Source organism: Ceratotherium simum, chromosome 4 (genome assembly GCF_057802395.1).
Source record: "Ceratotherium simum simum isolate JZ-2026a chromosome 4, ASM5780239v1, whole genome shotgun sequence".
Taxonomy (NCBI): domain Eukaryota; kingdom Metazoa; phylum Chordata; class Mammalia; order Perissodactyla; family Rhinocerotidae; genus Ceratotherium; species Ceratotherium simum.
This window is the reverse complement of record NC_141903.1, coordinates 25,054,188-25,059,315: the sequence shown is the minus strand read 5'-3', so window position 1 is coordinate 25,059,315 and position 5,128 is coordinate 25,054,188. Positions and strand designations below refer to the sequence as shown.

Below are 5,128 nucleotides of genomic sequence, written 5' to 3'. Positions count from 1 at the left end.
AAGTCTTTTTAGTCTCCTTTAATCTGGAATAGTTCCCTAATCTTTGTTGTCTTTCATGACCTTGCCTTCCTTTTAGAATGTCTCTCAATTTGTGTCTTTTAAAAAATATTTCTCTTGTTACTAGATTTCGGTTCCGCATTTTTGTCAGGAATATCTCAGAAATGATGCTGTGTCCTTTTCAGTAATCAAATCAATAGACGCACAATATTTATTGGAATCATTCGTGGTGTTGTCAACTTTGATCACTTGCTTTGTTGGTGTCTGCAAGTTTTCTCCACCATAGAGTTATTACTTTTCCCGTTGTAATTAATAAGTATTAATAATACTTTGAGACTATGAAAATATCCTGTTTCTCATTAAAATTTTACCTATTAGTTTTAGCATCCAACAATGATTCTAGCCTGAAACACTTATTACTGTGGTGATTACGAAATGGTGATTTTTTTTTTTTTTTTGAGGAAGACCAGCCCTGAGCTAACATCCGTGCTAATCCTCCTCTTTTTGCTGAGGAAGACCGGCTCTGAGCTAACATCTATTGCCAATCCTCCTCCTTTTTTTTTTTCCCCAAAGCCCCAGTAGATAGTTTTATATCATAGTTGCACATCCTTCTAGTTGCTTTATGTGGCATGTGGCCTCAGCATGGCTGGAGAAGCGGTGCGTCGGTGCGCGCCCGGGATCCAAACCCGGACCTCCAGTAGCAGAGTGCGTGCGCTTAATCGCTAAGCCACGGGCCGGGCTGGCCTCAAATGGTGATTTTTAATTTTATCATTCCCTCTACATTTTGGTTGGCATTCTACTGTAAGAAGAGTTTTTGCATCTGCCCCATTAATTTTCTCATTTATTTGTGAGATAGTTTCTTAGATTCTTATTTATTGGATAAAATCTATTAATTTATTATTTTTGCTCGAATTTTGCTAAATTTGGCCAGGGGGAGTCCTTTTCAACTAGTTTCAATGTACTTTCAGTTACAGTAATCATTCTTTGAGCTCTTCCTCACCTCTAGCAGGTTCCAGGTTCATACTTAATTTTGCCTGCCCCAGCCCTGGAGTCAGCCCTTTCTCCAAGGAACCCTGGGTTGTTAAGTTGATAAAAGTATTTGGAAACCATAATTGAGACATGACGTGCTACTGGGTGTCATTGCTTGTAAGCCCCCTAAGTAGATTGAAGTAGGAAATATATGTATATGTGTATGTATGTACACACACAGACATATACATATCTATGTCTACATCTATGAGCTCGTACTGATACTTCCAATTCCACACGATTCACTCTAGCCTTCTTCATTTCCACATTTGTAATCTGCTTCTCTGACATTCAGAAACCTGACTCTTATTATCCAAGATATATTTACTCATTTCCTCAATCCTAGAATTTATATAAAGTAATTTTAGTATGCTAACTAGTATTAGTATTTAGTAATGCTAAATTTAGTACTGCTAAAACTGGAAAACACATTGATTGATTAGAGTTTTCCATTCATTTAATGTTCTTGTTTTTAGCTTGGGGGTATAGAGTGAAAGGAATGTATTCAAAAGTTCCTTGGAACGGTTCATTTTTCCTCTTCAGTGTGATTGTTATTCATTTGAATTACAGTTACGTTCATTTGTTTCTGTTTCTATTCCATTTCATTCTCCTCCCCACTCTTGTTAAATTTGATTTATATTTTTAAGTACATTAAAAAATAATATGGTTCTAGGGGCTGGCTTAGTGGCGTAGTGGTTACGTTCTCGCACTCTGCTTCGGTGGCCCGGGGTTCGCAGGTTCGGATCCTGGGAGGGGACATGAGCACCTCTTGTCAGGTCATGCTGTGGCAGTGTCCCACATAGAAAGTGGAGGAAGATGGACACGAATGTTAGCCCAGGGCCAATCTTCCTCAGCAAAAAGAGGAGGATTGGCAACAGATGTTAGCTCAGGGCTAGTCTTCCTCATCAAAATAAATAATAATGATGATGATGATGTTCTAAAAGTCAGGACTATACCAAAAATTATACTCAGATATATCACTCCTCCAACTTCTGCCATCACTTCTATCCAGTTTATGTTCCCCCATCTCTTCCAACCGTCCCTATACTGCAGGTAACCAATCTCTTTCATTTCTAGTTTATCCTTTCTATGTTTCTTTTTGTGCAAATGAGGAGATTTCTATAAGTTTTATTTCTCCTTCTTTCTTACACAAAAGTAGCCTACTGTAGCTTCTCTTTTGCACTTTGATATTGTTTGTTCATGTAACACTGTATTCTTATTATCCTTTCCAAGAGCTATAGGGTTTGTAGTGATATTCCCTCTTTCATTCTTGATGTTGGTAATTGTGATTTCTCTCTTTTTCCATGACCATTCTTGTGAGAAGTGATCAGGTTTATTAATCTTTTCAAAGACCCTGCTTTGGGCTTTAATTTTTTCTACTATTTGTATTTTATCTCATTTACTTCAGCTCTTATCTGTAGCGTTTCCCTTCTTCTACTTGTGTTGGATTTTTAATTTGCCTAGCTTCTTAGGGTGGAAACATATTGTTGATTATAAGCATATCTCCCTTTCTAATATGAGCATGGGAGGTTATACATTTCTCCCTAACCACTGTTTTAGCTACATTCAACAAATTTCAATATGTTGTGTTTTCACTACCACTCCGTTTGAAATATTTTTAATTTCCCTGTGACTTCTTTTTTGATTCATAGTTTATGTCTATATGTACTATTTAATCTCCAAATATATAGGGCTTTTATAGATATCTTATTTTACTGATTTATATTTTAATTCCATTGTGGTCTGAGAACACATCTCTAAGATAGCAATCTTCTAAAACTTTTTGAGAATTTTTTCTTTTATGGTTCAGCATTTAGTCTGTCTTTTTCAAGCACTATATGTGAACTTGAAAAGAATGTATATTCTGCAGTTGCTGAGTATAGTGCTCTGTAAATGTTATCTTGGTCAAGATGGTTAATCAGGCTCAGATTTTCTATGTTTTTACTGATTTTTTTGGTCTGGTTGCTCTGTAAGTTACACAGAGAGGAATGTTAAAGTTACTAATGACTGTTGTGGATTTGTCTATTTCTCCCTTTGGGACTTTCAATTTTGCTTAATGTTTTTCGAAGATCTCTTAGGCTCATAAATTTATGATTGTTGTCTTCCTGAAAAACTAACAGTTTTATTATTTATGAAATATTCTTCTCTTATTTCTTGTAGTACTCCTTGCCTTAAATTCTATTTTGTCTGGGGTTAATATAGTCATTCTGGCTTTAATATGTTTATTATTTGCGTGGTAAATCATTTTTCATCCTGTTGCTTTTAGATTATTTTTATCTTTAATTTAAATGGCATCATTTACAGACAGAATGTAGTTCTTGCTTTTTATATCCAGACCAAGCATCTTTCATTTTTAATTGGATTATTCAGTCCATTTTTGTTTAATGTAATTATCAATACAGTAGATTTAAGTCTATCATTTTGCTGTTTGTTTTCATTTGTTCCAAGTGGCTGCCTTGTTTATTTATGGTTCCTTCTTTCCTGCTGCCTTTTAGGTTAATCAAATATTTTTAGTAGTCCATTTTATTAACTTTTTAGCTATACTTCTTTATGTTTTTGGTGGTTATCCTAGAGATTACAATATGCATTTTTAACCTATCACAGTCTACTTATAGTTATTGTTTTACCAATCCATGTAAAACTCTAGAAACTTGTAACATCATGGTTCCATTTACCCATCCATGCTTGGGGCTGTTGACATGTATATTACACCTATGATATGACTATGATACACACCTATGATACAGCACTATATATAGTGTTAAAGTGTTAAATTTTTTTTCTTTAAGTAGTCATGTCTTTTAATGTTTACCTATATATTTATGATTTATGGTGCTGTGCATTAGTTTATGGAATCCCAAGTTTTAATCTATCATTTTCCTTAATTTTGAACATGCTTTAGTATTCCTTGAAGTGCAGATCTGCTGGCAATAAATTTTTGTGGTTCCTATTTATCTGAAAATATAGTTATTTTTCCCTCATGTTGAAGGTTATTTTCACTGGATATAGGATTCTGGGTAAAAGGGTTTTTCTTTTAACAGTTTAAACATTGTTTTCTTGCCTTCTAGCCTCTTTTGTTTTTGATGAGGTATCAGCCATCATTCTTATTGACAAGGAACTATGACGTCCCCTGTATTTAATTTATCTTTTTTCTCTGGCTGCTTTCAGGATGTTCTGCTTGTCTTTGGTTTTCAGAAGTTGGACTACAATATGCCTAGATACAGTTTTCTTGGTAATTATCATGGTTAGGATTTGATGAGCTTCTTGGATCCGCAAGTTTGGTTTTTTTTCCCCAAGTTTGGGGAATATTTGACTATTCCCACCCCCACCCTCCATATACACACTTTTTTTCTGTCTTGTTTTATTTCTTCCCTACTCTGGGACTGACTCTTTCTCATATTCATATATATACATGAACAGTGAACTGAAGATTTTATTGTCTTCATAATAAAACAAAGTATGCTTAGAACTGGACCACTTGGCCCTTTCTTTTTTTATCTCCTCCCACCTCAAAATGCTTGCATTTCTTAATAGCCAACATTCTCTTAGATCTGCAGTTGGGCTCAACATAGTCAACCCTTAGCACAATCTTCTTTGTAGTTTTAGACTTTTCCTAGAAAATCTGCTTAGTCTGTCCACCATCGCCCCTCTGCTTTCTGTCATAATGTCACTTTCCCCGGGCATATGGAGGGTCCTTGTCCTCTTTGTACTGTGTCATTTTGTGAGGTTGGTGCTTGCCACACTTCTTTCAGAAAGTCAAGCAGGTTTTAGGAAAGTTCACAAATGTTTGCTGGTGTGTTTTTGGTATGGATGACATTGCATATATTTTATACCACTTAATATTGTCCCGTCAGTCTCTGAGGTTCTGTTGATTTATTTTTAATCCTTATTTGCTCAATTCTTCACATTGGATAATTTATATTGATATTCTATCTGTCTTCAGAAGATAATCTTCTGGAGAAAATCTGTCTTTAATTTCACTAATCTATCCGTAATTTCCCTGATCCATCCTTTCTGTTATCTCCAATCTGCTATTAAAGACTTTTCAAGGAAATTCTCATTGCAGACATTTTACTTTTCAGTTTTAGAATTCTTATGTTAT

At 35.0% G+C, this 5,128-nt stretch overlaps 1 pseudogene; it reads right to left on the bottom strand.

Annotated features, from left to right (window-relative positions):
• Positions 1-4,489: 4,489 nt before the first annotated feature.
• LOC101397498 (large ribosomal subunit protein eL42-like) lies at positions 4,490-4,843 on the bottom strand (annotated as a pseudogene).
• Between the last annotated feature and the right edge of the window lie 285 nt (positions 4,844-5,128).